This window comes from Perca flavescens, chromosome 13 (genome assembly GCF_004354835.1).
Source record: "Perca flavescens isolate YP-PL-M2 chromosome 13, PFLA_1.0, whole genome shotgun sequence".
Classification (NCBI taxonomy): Eukaryota; Metazoa; Chordata; class Actinopteri; order Perciformes; family Percidae; genus Perca; species Perca flavescens.
The window spans coordinates 24,803,967-24,819,220 of record NC_041343.1 but is presented as its reverse complement, the minus strand read 5'-3'; positions in this window follow the sequence as shown (position 1 = coordinate 24,819,220).

Here is a 15,254-nt window from a genome sequence, read left to right as displayed (position 1 = left end):
GCAGAAAAGGGCCGCAGGTCGGAATCAAATCCGCGGCCGTTGCGTCGAGGAGTAAAACCTCTACGTGTACCTGCTCTACCAACTGAGCTATCCCGGTCACAATCTGTTTCATTTCTTTCGTAAACCTTGTTCTTTCACCCATTTTGTCTCTTCCTCTTCTTGTGTCTCACACCCTCTTTCTCATTCTTTTCTTTCATTCATCCCCTCTCTTTCTCCCATACAGGATGCAGCCACTGCGCCCGTGGTTGCCAGGCAGTTACCGCGGAAACATTCTGCATTATTGATGGAGCGCGCTCATTGCGTCCCAAGCAGCACCCAAACTGTCCCTGCAGAGCACAACAAACAGCGCAGCTTTCTCACTGGCAGAGAAAGCATCAGCCAGCAAGATTGAAATAAATAAAAGACACATACAGTGAGATTTCTGCAGCGCTCTAAGAATCGGCTGACCAACATGTACATTTTGTATGTCTTAAGGAGTTTTCTAATGGGAAGTTTTTCCTGAAAATGTCCTATAATTGAATTTTTACTATTTCTTAAGGGATAAGAACTCATTCTGAATGCATGCCTGCATTATTGAATTACTCAGCATCGAGATCATTTTCTGTAAAATAGTCAAAAGTCATGTCAAGAGCATGGTCATGACTGGATTTGTTTTATTTTAGCCTCACATAATATTGCACCTATTGAAACTGGCAATGACAAAGGACTTTGCTAAAGGGCAAACACAAAATAAACAAATATTAATAATAAAATAATAATAATAAAAACCAAGTGAAAAATACGACCAAAAATAAAAGGATGACAAAGGCCTAATAAAACACCAAGAAAAACATTTATATAATTACAAACAACATCAAAACAGCAACAATAATTAAAACCCCTAAAAACACAACATAGTTCTGCCTACAGTATACGCACACATGCACACACGCACGCACGCACGCACGCACGCACGCACACGCACACGCACACACACACACACACACACACACACACACACACACACACACACACACACACACACACACACACAGCATTAGCAAATTAAAATGAAATTATAGGAAAGTGGATTATCAGAAACAATGTAAAAGAAGTTGCAAGTCTGAGTTTATCACTCATTAAAATCATCAAAAATATGTTATATAGTTTTATTCAGCTCCTGTTTGTGCATTAAGACTGATGAAAGAAAATGTCACACAATTATATTTCATACATGGGTGTACATGTAAATACATGAGTTGCAATAGTGCTGCATAGTCCTTTGAAAAGATAAACAGACATTATTTGAAACTGATGAGCATGTACTTATCAACTGAGGGTCACGAAATTAAGAGCAGTTACATTCGATGCTGTGTTAACTCAACTAAAAGTTGTAGTTTATATTTTTTAAGGGTTCTCGGGTCTGCACAGTTGATGAGCATGAATAATAAACTATTTTATGTGAATCACAGATGTCAGAAACATTTTGTCTTTCTATTTACAATAACTTAATCTTAACCAGTCAGACTTCCAACATTTGTTTTTCTGGCAAGGTGTAACAAGATCTGTTTGAGCACAACACTCAGAGTCCTTGTAGCAGCAGTAGTCTCCCATGCAGCCGATCAGCCAACAAGTCAGAGAGTTACTGCCAATTAAAACACGCACTGAAGGAATATATCAGACATTTAGCTTGGTTAATTGATTAAACCACTCAACAACAACAACACAGATGGTTGGGCCTGCTAGTTTGACTTCATGCTAACACTTTTACTCTCATCTTGTTGTTTGTGAGCATTCTCCTAAATAAAAAAAAATAATCCAATGACACTAAATGTCCATTAATCTGAAGCATCACTGATAGGTCACTGGTTTTTCATTTTGTGTCAACTACTTATTTGTAAGACTAGGCGTCATTCATTCAAACAGCATGTCTGCCAAGAGAGCCAATCAGTAATAATTAGCCATCGCTCAGTGCTTCCAGTCAACCAGCCGGACAGTCAGCCAGGCAGCAGCATCACTCACCTGTTGTGCCCCAGGCGACGCCTCCCTCCTGATCCCCATGATGCAGCTGTCATCCCAGCCACTCCATTGCGCTCTCTCTCTCTATATCTCTCTCTCTTTATCCTCCTTTGTTGTCCATCCACTTTTGCACCACCTCCACATCCAGTGCTGCCTCTGAATGAGGCCTATTGTGTAGCTTTGCATGCTGTTGCTGCTGCTGAAGCATCGTCCTCCATGACCCTCTGTGCTCTGCAAAACAAAGTTTCTCTTCACAAGTATGTCTGGCTGTCATCCAACATTATCCTGCTTTCTTTCATCAAAAAAGAAGTTCTCGTTCTCTTTTGTGCCGAGTTGATCGAGGGATGTTGATTTGCAGTCATTAGAACAAAAATATAAAATAAAATAAATAAAAAATAAATATATATATATGTGTGTGTGTGTGTGTGTGTGTGTGTGTGTGTATATACATACACATACACACATACACTCAGGTCTGTTTCCTTTATATGCTGTAAACATCTTGTATTGGCCAAAGTATTTCTATAAAAACTAAGAATGCATTCCACAAATCCCAGTTAGTTGTTTGAAGTCCTTTGATGAGTTGCTCCAGTTGTATGAAAAGAAACAATAAAAACAGAAAAAAGATTTTTTTAAATAAAGATGAGGGTGCAGAGCGTCCACAGCTGGCAGGCCTGACCGTGTAAAGGCCTCAGTGCCCCGATGGATAGTCCCTGTGTCTCATCTCGGAAGAAAAAAACAAGGAAAAAGAACAACAAAAGAAAGAATGAAAGAAAGAGAGCAAGCGAGCGAACACCTCTGCTTTGAGCAGCAAACAGGAGCTTGAGTGAGGAGGAGAGGAGCAAGGCTGGAAGTTTATATGTGTTCTCTCCCCCTGAACCAGGGGACTGGCTGAATAAATAATACAATAGATATTCCTGTGATGAGGTCTCGGCGCGGCATTCATAATTATTTCATTGTAGCTGTAATGAGAGTGCTGGCCCTCCTGATGTGCCCTGCGCTGGCAGGTAGGCCTCTCTGGAAACCAGGGCTCTGAGGCAAGAGGTGGACCCGTGCTGCATTTACACACAAGGTACAGATCGGACATTATTACTGTTTCTGTGGAGACATCTGTTGCATGGTGATACAGTGGAAGACAGATGTCTACAAATCTGCAACTGTTCTCAAATGCATGCCGCAAACTTTCAACAGTGTTTGGGAAAGTTCATTTTACAAGTAAGAACAGGACATTACAATCCATTGCCAGTGTTTGATTTTCCATCCAATATTATAACATTGTCACACCCTGTGTTATGAACGAGTGGCGTTTGGACCCCAAAGCACAGAGCGGAAACAGGTAAGTTAGTGAACAAAAGTTTATTCAAACCAAAAAAACGGGGTAGGCAGCGTGGCAAGCTTGAAGCTGAGACAAAAACAAATGCATGTAAGTGGACCAGCCAACAGCAGCGACCAGAATCACAAAGTACCTCACTGGTAGGAATATATGGTACAAGAAACGGGATACCGAACGTGACGAAATTATCTGGCATAGTAGTGGAGTGAAGACCAGGCTTTTATGAAGAGAGGGATGAGGTGAATGGATACAGACGTGCCTCGTCAACTGCCTGAGGAAGCCAGCCACGCTCCCTACCACTGCAGAGAGGAGAGGAGGAGAAAGAAAAAACAAAACAAAAAAACCCCAATAAAACCAGAGCCAAACACAGGATCATAACACCCTAGATATGTCCACAATGTTCCACTTCCGGGATCACTCTGCAGGATTTTACTCATTTTGCCAGGATATCCATTACCTTGGGCTTTCATTGTGTTGACATTTTAAACTCAGGTCGATTTATGAGGACTATGGTTAACCTTTTCTTGGATCTATGCAGGGTAAATCCAGACAGCTAGCTAGACTATCTGTCCGATCTGAGTTTTCTGTTGCACGACTAAAACAACCTTTCAACGTACACATGTTCCACCGAAACAAGTCGCCCAATGCTATTTTGCAGAGGCGCCGTTTCTCCGCCCAAGACGATTGTGATTGGTCCGGCAATGCGAGACAAGTCACAACCTAATAGTGGTGAGAGACTGGAGAGGGTGGGCTGCCCAATTTGTAACTGGTTACAATACAGAGTTAAGGGCAACACACACACACACACTGTGGTGCGTCATTTGTGGCCACACACACCAAACTGAACAGACAGAAGTAATCAAGGTACAATAAATGGGATGTGCCAATCCAGGGAGCAAACTGCCAGCTGCCAACTTGTTTAATGCCATTGAATGTTACCCTTTAAATGGTCTTGTCATATACCTTGAATAAGAACTGAAAATATATGTCTGATAAAAACAAAACAAAAAACTTGCAATTGGTGCAGTTGAATTTGCTCTGCTTTTCACTGGTTTTAGCAGTTCTTTGTCTTTTGTTTGGGAAAGTGGAAAATGTGGATGAAAATTGATTAAATCACTTATTCACTTATTCAAGAGAGCTCACTCTTACCAGCTGCCCCGACAAACGGCCACTGATAAAGGCTGACTAGAGCCACTAGTACCAGACTCAACACAAGAAAACTGTTTTTTTTGCTTCCTCCAAACAGTGCTTGACAGCGGCCTGTTGGCTCAACATGAGTGCAGGGCCCTTAAATAATCCATTATCTGTCCCTATCTAAGCAATGGTTGTAGAAAAACGAGAGTGAGAGGTGATCTGATACTGTGTATTGATATAGTGACAAAGTGTGTGATACACTTACTTTACTTCATGTCTCCTCATGACAGACGGTCCAGGCAACATATTCCTACAGCCGTAAAGCCCCTGATCCCTTCATCCTTATTGCATCATGGGCCAGGTTTTGAAGCGTGCTGCCTGTGACAATATGCCATTCAATGGAAAGTCAATTTCATACATAAGACCCATAGACCCATGCACATTCATTTAACCACACATTTGTGTCTATGATGGGCACAAGTGTGAAGAGGACTCTTCATAGAGGACGACTGGGACAGTTGTTTTGGCTGAGGGGACAAAGGGAAGTTGTAAATTAATTTTCAAGAAGACATTGATGGAGAATGTGAACCTGGAGGTTATGTAATGCACCGTGACAAAGAGGCTTCTTGACAGAATTAGCTGACAGGACCAAGGTTGTCTAGACTCTGAATCTGAGTGTTAACAGTCTGATTTTGTGTTGCCACGTCCGTCATGGTATCAAGACTGAAAATGTCACATAATGAAGGAGTACATACAGTATATCTCCTGTATATTGACTTCATATTTTATCTTTTTGCCCAGAAGCTGTGTACATAAACAAAACAAAAGTGTCACTTGTAAGACTTGATACAATTTGTCTTTTTTTGTGTGTCATATCTAGGGCTGTGTGTCGGCACTCAATACCTTTATCTTTGACGACTATTATGATGTGTTGTACAACGGGCATGTCCATGCAGAGTGATGCAGCAGTCTGTGTCTGTGTACTTTATGTATGTATGTATGTATGCACTATGTTGTGTTGAATTCTGTAAACAGCAAATATTGTTTGTTTGTCCAAGACAAATTTCCTTCGGGATAATAAAATCTTATCTTATCTCATCTTATCTTACCTTTAAGGTTTCGACCAAATCAACCCAGTACCAAGAAACTTCTCCAGTCAAACAATACCTGCATTCGATCCTTGTGGTAGCCACATCTAGATAAAAATGACTATTTGTATCTTTTGTACAGAGATGCATACTTTATACAATCAAGAGAGGGAAATGTATATCAAGTCACGCTGAAAAGCACAGTGAGGATATAATAAACAGTGAACAATACTTGGTATGTTTAATATACTGTTTATTCAATACACACACAGAGCATGCTTAGACACATGGCCACATAGACAGACCCACAGTCCCAGTTGTGTCTCTTGTCCCTTGGGGCCACCGACTCTAAGCTTTTGGGCTCCATCAGAGCTACATGAGAGAGGGCGTTTTCCCACTAAGCCCCTGTCACACACACACACACACACACACACACACACACACACACACAGACCACCTCCATTGCTTTCTGTCTCTCGCATACGCCGTGAGGTCTGCCGAGCGAGCACCTTCCGTCCTCTAATCCTGTTAGTGGGAGACGGGGGAGTCAAGGGGGGGGGGGTAGTGTTGATGTGTGCGTATATGAGGGACAGGGGGTGAAGACAAGGAAAGGGGGGATAGGCCTACATGGGACACAAAGAACCCCCCCATCCCACACCAGCTGGAGCCCTGCGGTATACGTGAGACCTGAATACCCCTTCTCACAACACACACATACAGTATATTCATTATCATTATCATTCATATATAGTTCTGTGTTGCTGAATGAGCAGGACACTAACAATGTCAGCGTTTTTTATTCAATTCCCAGTGGGTCCATCGTGATGAAGAAGGGTTAACTAGTGAACTGCCTCAGCAAGCATTAGTTAGCTAACCATCCAACGTATTCTCATACAACGGTTCGAGTGATATCTTACGAAATATGACCGTCCTATTTAGAGGCTGTGAAATGGCGACCGGTAGGCTACATGACGGCTACGTTTAGGCACCCCAACTTGATAGGTTAAGTTTAGAAAAAAAGAGGCAAAGCAAACACATCTGAGAAAAGTTAGAAAGTGGAACCACATTCAACACTGAACTAGGATCGATATAATAAAGAATGTCTCTTGTTGCAGGATTGGGATTGAAGCCGATCCATACCATTTTATTTTTTTATTTTTATGGATCAGTATCAGTGTCATAAAGCCCAATCCATTTCTTAAAATTACAATCTCGAAGATCTCCTTTTCTTTCTCTCTCTTTTTTTAAATTGCAGTTGTGTTTTGGAATCTCACTTCCTAGAAATGCTGCAAATTAGAAGTATACAAACAAAAGGAAAGGTTCGTTAATGTAAGAAAACTTTAGGTATTGATAAAAAGGATTTTATGATTTAGTACAACTTAACAAGCTGAGTGTATTCATCTCTTTGTGTGTGTGTTACACCCACTGGCACGGCATTAAATAATGTTCTGATATGGTTGTTAAACATAGTAACAATTAGTTAAAGCAGCCAAAAATTTCAATTAACGAAAACCCTTCAAGTGTGGGGTTTGAAAGATGAGGCCATTTACCAAGCAGGAAATCCAATGAAAAATGCTACTAAGTTGCAGTATGGGAAATGTAGTATCCCGCATTTTTGGAGCTTGACCCATACTCTCTGTCCATTTCACAAGTCATTCCTTTACTCTCTGCAACCTTGTCGTTGATTGATTTGAAGGTAATTCACTTATCATCATATCACAGCTATGTTTGGGAGCAGAGCTGAAACTACGCTTCACTGCAGCGTCTTCAAATAGCTTTGGCACATTTCTTTTGATTCATCTGTGTATCACAGCCTCTTTTCCTTCTGCTCCCTCCAGTCCCAAACACCAGAGACAGAAGTTAAAAAAAAAAAAAATTCAATTTCATTTACATACATACTCTTGTAATCCTTGGTATTTCCCTCTCGTCCCAGTGACATGTATATACATCATTTTGTTTGTTTACTTGTTTTCCCTTTGTTTGACTGCTCTCTATTCTTGTAGTACAGGGGAGAGGAGAGCTGAGGATTTTGTTTGTATGGAAATGAGTGTGGCGGCTCTCTGGGGAAACGCTCAGAGGGCTGAGCTGTTTGATGCCTGGCCCTCCGCGGAGTGTCGGGATGTCGCTGTTTGAGAAGCTCAGGAAAAAGAAGAGGCAGTAAGAGGAGTCAGCAGGGTGATATGAAGACCCCTGATGTTGCATTAAAAAGGTCAAAGTTCACTCTGACTCACTGGACCTGAGGTGAATAAAGTCTCTTCAAGCCCTTATAATAGCTTAAAGCACCTTTCCCTTCTCTCATTGCAGTACAATGCTCTGACCTTTATCTACATGTAGGAGATGGAGGTTGTTTTAGTATTGTCAGATAAATACCTGAAATATGAATTGAGAATTCCAGAGAAACAGCATTTTGAGAGCAACTGAAACAGAATGTTGGAGTGGTGAGGACAGAGGGATTACTAAAATTTTTTATTTATAGTGTCATATCATAACAGACGTTATCTCAGGACATTTCACAGATAGAATAGGTCTAGATCACACTCTATAATTTACAAAGTCCCAACAATTCCCCCCAATAACAAGCATTTAGTGTGGCAGCAGCCAGGAAAAACTTCCTTTAAACAGGCAGAAACCTCAGACAGAACCAGGCTCTTAGTGGGCAGCCATCTGCCACAGAGACACTGATACAGATATAAAGATATACAGAAATATGATTCATAATAATTATAGTAGTTGGCATGATGCACAGTGGCAATTGTAGTAACAATAAAGATAGTAGAATCATGACTATAAGCTCTATCAAAGAGGAGAGTTTTAAGCTTACTCTTACATGTGGAGAAGTTGTCTGCTGCCTGAAATAGGAAATAAATAACAGGAATATCAGTAAGACTAAGGCTACGTTCACTCTACAAGCCTTCAATTCAGATTTATTGCTCTGTTTCTGATTTTTGGTGTTCACACGATTTTTTAAATGTGGCCAACATCAGATTCCAGTGTGAACTGGTCACAGTCCTGAACTGCATGCGCAAAAGAACAATAACAAAGATGTCACACGCAGTAGCAGCAGAAGGCTGTCGTACAGAAGTAAACATGGAGGCCACTGAAGTCAGTGCTTACTATTTCATTAATAAGTTAATGTTCAGTCAATGGAAGCTTGCAAGTTTGTGATCAGATGATAAAGAGGATGACGATGAGGAGAAAGAGAGCCCCACTTTTTGTGGAGCAATGGCTGCAGCCTCTGTACAGAGGGGTGTGGATGCAGAGTTGGAGCCAGATCGTGACGTAAATGGCTTCACTGAAACAGATTTCATCCAACATTTCAGGATGTCAAAGGCTACTTTTAACTACATCTGGTACATCCACGGCAGGACAACCAGTTTAGGCCACCCATCTTCCTAAAAGTTTGTAGAAGTCAGTGGCCTGGTGAGGGAGTGAGTGACGTAAAAGTCCCATGAATTCTGATATGACTGTTCAGACTGTGGTCGCATTGCTGATCTGTATTAGATTTCGGACCACATATGAAAGTGGCCCAAATCTGAATTGAAAAAATGTGTGATTCATGCTGTTTACTAGCCTGACAAGCCAGACCCACATGAAGATGTAGGGTCTGGGAACTGACCATTGGCAGGGCTCAATCCGAGGGGCGGGATAAACGGTTGTCTTTCAAATTCCCCCTATGATGTGATTGGGATTACCAGTTTGTTTTTTCCAGCTCGCAAGTCAACGGAGAGTGCCTAGACCCCCCTGGCTCAAATTAAATTTGCTGCCACTAGGGTGCGTCTAGATTTCTAGGCTAGCTGTTTACACTTCTGAGTCACATACTCTAAAAGAAAAATCAAATCTGATTTGAGCCACTTTTGCCTATAGCATGAATGTAGCCAAGAACAGTTTTATTGGATGAATGGCTCAAAAGTGTGATGTATTTTCAAGTTTTTCTTTATGTGCTGGTCATCATCACAAGGTCACTGCTTTTCAGGAAGGAGAAGGAATAAAGTGTTATATAGAAAGTAATAATGTCTTGTTGGCCGTTTTGTTGTTAATGTTCATGGCCGTTTTTGGAGAACATAATTACATGTTAAATGAGCTGACAAAGATTTTCCACCTAATTGTGAATTTACACATTTACACAAAATATTGTGTCAAACTGCATTATTATACTTGGATTACATGAGTTGTTCCTCTACAAATGCATAAATGTCCTTTTATGTGTTCACACAAGAGGAGAGAAGAAATGAAAATGAAAATGAGAATGAAACCAACCTGTCCGGGTGGATCTAATCATGCTAATTAGGATGTTCTTTAAGTTGGACTGAAGAAGCCTGTGTGGCTTTGATTTTTCATGAAATAACAAATGAGCAAACAATTTATGAACAATTTCACGCATGATCCAATATCTTTTATATTATTTTAGGTAAAGGACTGCTGCTGTTCTGTCTCTTTTTAGTTGAGACATCTGCAGTTGTTCCGAGCTGCATTTTGATTATATATATATATATATATTTTGATCGGGTGGACCCTACTACATATTGCGAGGTAGTAGGTTTGAGATTGTTTCCAGGCACACAGTCTCATCTCAGTTCGGTTCGGCATGACAGCGGCCCCCTTGTACACTCAGAGTAAACAGGCCCGCGGTTATAAAGCTTTTACACGCCAATCCTGCCCAACATTCCCTTTATGTGCAAGTGCTGCAGGGCTCAGATGCATAATACATGAGCACTCAGTTAATCTATTGATCCAAAATATGTCTTCTCTCTTTCTCTGTCTCATTTACTGTCTGTCTCTCTTTGACTTTGTCATACCCTATCTTTGCATCTTGCTCACTGTTTCTCTCCATTTTCTTTTCTGCTCCTCCCCCCATCAGCAGGCTAATTGCAGCACGTGGACAGACACAACAACAGATTAGTAGAAGAAGAAGAAGAAGAAGAAGAAGAAGAGATGGAAGGGTGAGACATGAATATGTGGAAATAATAGAAGGTGTAACCATAAAAAATGCAGAAAGCATGAATAAGAAATATTAACATATATAAATATAAGACAATACAGTGGTTAGAGCAGAACAAGCCATCTACCTCGATGACAAACATATACATAAGGACAGGAGTTAAACCCAGTGGCATGTGAGGTGAGAGTAGTCACAAATAAAGATGCAAACAACTTGACCACCAAATAATTCACAAATCATATGTAGTTATAATAACAGCTACAGGCTGGAGCTCAGAGTCTGGCCAGACCGTTTGGAGCCTTTACAAAAAAAATATAAAACAGCTGTAATAACTTGGGAAAGTAGCCTCAAGGTGAAAAATTGTTTCCACACAATAACGAGTAATGGTACCCTTATAAACCCTCATCAGAGGTTTACTGCGTAAAAACTAAACCAAAATCAAAAATGAATTCGTAGGATACTGGGCTGTGGTTGCCAACACATTAGCATACCCAATGCTGCTTGCTGTAGTAGTGTTGATCAATCCAAATTAAGATGATAGCAGCAACTAAAGTGGTCAGTATGCTTTAAACAAAGTGCTTGTTGGATTGTGCGACAGCGTCAGAAACCTTGAACCTTTCCAACGTCGGAATTGGGTACACCTGACCTTTTGTAACCTTCCAACAATCTGACAATCTGATAATCCAACGTGCACATCCATTTCATACAGCAATCATGTGAAGCATCATACTGTGGACCTATGTATTTACTTTGTATGACAACAATGTCATAGCAGGAAGTCTAGCAGAGTATGTAGCATTAGGATGTTAGCTATTAAAGGTGATCATCTGATATTCATGGGTGACTCCCACCTACTGCAGGACACACATGTACTATATCAAATACGATTGGGTCTCTGAGCTTGCATCCACTGAATCAGAGGTGTCATTTATACAAACCACAAATTATAAATAAAAAAACTCATTATCAAGGGATGCCCTCTCAAATGTCTTTAAATGCTTCTCTACATTTGCATTTTACCAGTTTTCTGCTACACGCTGTATATTTACAGTCTAAAAAATAAAAATAAAAAAAACATTGTGATCACGGTCTTTTGTGCAATGTGTAATACTTGTTTGTTAAAGACTGGAACACACTCATATTCCACTGAGTGTGTGCCACAACATGGCTAGCATGTTAAAGCAGCACCGACGATACTGTAACTTCCTGTCCTGGTCGCTCGGCTTACAGTACCACCTTCATGCATATTTTACTTTTCTCTCTCTACCTTCTTTCTTTCTTTTTATCTTTTGATAAAATGCGTTTGAGGTTCACAACGCCAAACGTGAATGAAAACTGACCTTACACACAATGAACTCTTAGGAGCGCAGCCTCCTTGCTTATATAAACCATAGATATCAACAAAACCGAGAAGGAAAAATGACGCATGAGGTAACAGACGCCATTATACATTTTATTTGATGGCACTTTTATACTTGGAAACGTATCTAACTATACCATAAATATTATTTAACTCAGGTAAATATACTGAATACATTGCTTTTTAGTTGAATGTTTATAATTTATAATATGTGCTTCCATGGGAGCTGCTATTGTTGTATGACGTCAGAAAACTGCTACTTCATGAAGTCTGGACAGATGGATTTACCCCGAGTTCACAAGTAGGAACCCTGACTTTGAGTGGCGTTCCACGATTGTACTTTCTCTTGTAGGAGGTCATACATTTTCAAGTTCCGAGTTGTTTGGAATGCACCATAAGCATTGGGTTTTAGGACGGTGGGGGATGAGACAGAAAGATTTTCCAATTATGTAATGAATGATGATTTCATTGGTTGTCAATGTCAATTTAATTTGTATAGCACCTTTCATTACAAGTAAACCCAACGTGCTTTACATTAAAAAACAGCATACACATTCAAACAAAGCATGAATAGAAATAAGAATGAAATAAACACAACAGGACAATCAACAAAAACAAACAAAACATACAAGTGTGACCTTACAAATTTCGTACACACACACACACACACACACACACACACACACACACACACACACACACACACACACACACACACACACACACACACGCGCAGACGGGCTGCTGCTCATGTTGCAGAGTCCATTAAATCTATCTTTCAAAGATCATTAACACCTCTATCAGCAAACACGGGCTTAATCTGCGGGTGTGATGGTGATACAAAGCTGATCACAGGTACCGATTGGTGTGCACACATTTAAAAAAAAAGAGAAATGTTTTATAGTGTAAAGTTAGATTAAAACGTGATAACTATGAGTTATCACATTTCTGGTTGACCCCATAAACCTGCCTTTTTGATTATTTCGATTTTTATTTCATTTTCCAAAAAACAAAAGGCTGTCAGAGGATGAAGTAAAACGTGCACGGTTTATTCAGCTTCTGTCGCTTACACAGATACATTTAAAGCACACTTTCACAAATGAAATATGTTGTTTTTCTTCTCCAAAATAAATTAAGTTCAAATAAATAAGGGCATGATAAGGAAAACAAAACAAAGCATAGCGTTTAGAACAAATAAGTGTTGAACAAATGCCTGAGAAAATAAGATGGTTTTTAGTTTATTTTTCAAATGTGGACACAGTTGTGATGGACCTCAGGTCATCAGACTGCTCGTTCCAGAGAGTAGGACCACAGTAACTGAAGGCCCTCTCACCGGACCTGGATCTAATTAGTTAGTTGTTTCTAAGGTTTTCTAAGGTTTGCTCTATGCAGAGTGGTAGCTGTAGTTTGTTAGCTTTTAGGAGCCTTTTCGAAGTTTTCCTCAGTTTGTGAGGTGGATTTAGAAGCGACAAAGCCTTTCCTGGTTTGTTAAAGGCTCTGAACACCCACACAGGTGTTTCCAGTTAATCTGGCTGATTAGACCTCTTTCCCCAGGACTGTGTGGTTGTGTATAGACTAATTGATTGACATCTTCCTGAGTCACCTGTTAGCTCTGTTGCATAGGGCAGGACTAATTACACCTTTATCATTCTTATTGGTAGATGAAGACTTCTGACCTAATAAATTCCCATCTAAGCTCTGGCCCACCTTTGACCTGAGCAGAGGTCTAATCAGCCACAGCTGAAAACACCTGTGTGGGTGTTCAGAAGCTTTAACTGGCCAGCTATCTGACAGATTATTGACTTAATCTACTGTACGTGGATTAGTGAGGGCTGTTGTTTGAGCATTTCTTACTAAACAAAGTGGTTATCATTATATGCTCACCAGTGGTAGACTGTAGTTCTGTGCTGCTGGAAAATATAAACATTCAATGAAAGAAATGGGTAAAAAGATTCAGGTGAAATTTTGAACATTAAAATTGTTATTGTCTGTAATATGAGCGTTCTTACTACTGCTCCTAATAAAGCCAATACCTAGACACATAGTAGTTAGACGCTGGTGTTGAAACAACATGAACACTAAAAGTGGGCAAAGTACAACATGCAGAAAACACTTACTGAATGAAGCTGAAGCACAAACATGTCAGCAGGAATATCTGAATTGTTTTACTTCATGCACATCAAAGCTTAGAGTAACATTTGTGTCCCTGGGAGACACACTCATTTTTAAGCTTAGAGATATCACCCGTGTGTCAGTGATCGGTTGGTTGTCCCTGCATTCCATGCTAACAAAATGACACACAGCTGCATGTGATTTAAAATCATCATGTAGCTTTAGAGCTGCTACAAGATGTAGTTTGTACACTTTTTTTTTTTTTTTTAGGTCAAACAAGTCATCTGCCGTCGTTCAACACAGCATGATGATCTGCTGGATGACTTTGGTGTCATCAGTCAAAGCTAAGTCAAGCAGAAGGATGTCTACCACAGTCTCTGTGTGTTTCCTCTACGAATGGACATAATAAAAAAAAAAACATTTTTCCAAACCTGCAGGTGCAGGCAAAGTGCTCAGGATCTCTCCCTGAGCGAACCAACTAACCTTTTCTTCTAGCCTTGTGTCTTTAATTTGTACTAGCAGACAATGAAATATTTACAAGGAACTCTACAGGCAATTACATTAAAAGTGTGTGGTTAGAAACCGCCTACCCTTCGGCAGGGCCCCCTCGGTGAGAAGCGGAGGCCGATTTGGTGAATGGTCGCAAAGTTTACAACGTCAGATTTTACTCACTATCAATAATTCAGAGCTGGAAGAAGCAGGGAGGCAGAGGAAAGAAGAACAAGAGTGAACAGAAAAGAAGGGAAGGAAAGGAGGAGGAAAGGAGAGGAGGAGGGAAGCGACGTGAGGAGGTGTGCATTCAGACGGGTGGATGTCGGCGGAAAGCTGCACTTCAGTGTCCATGTGGCAGAAATACGCAGTGTGGCGGCCATGTTGTGCTCGCTGAAAGCTTCGCCGGACGTTTGATCCCTCAGAGGCCATCCTACACTCTAAACACACAGACAAACACACAGTCACTAATGCATAGCTGCCCACACCGTACACACACAGTATATTGTTCATATACACAGTTTTTCATATTTAGTGCACCAACACACAAACACATATTGCACAGCTACAAATGCTCCCCTTGTGGAGTGATTGTAAAAACAAGGAAAATGCTGTAGTTGAATTTTAGTGCCCAATCAAGCAATGTGAAAGATGCTCCCCCTGGCTAAATGTAAGTACAACTAACAGAAAAGAATGTTAGAGAGTCACACTGCCAGTTAAGATTTGACTTTTTCCTTTGATCCTCAATGAAGTGTTTTTAAATGAAAGTTTTGTGGGACAAATTAGACTTTTGTATTTTCT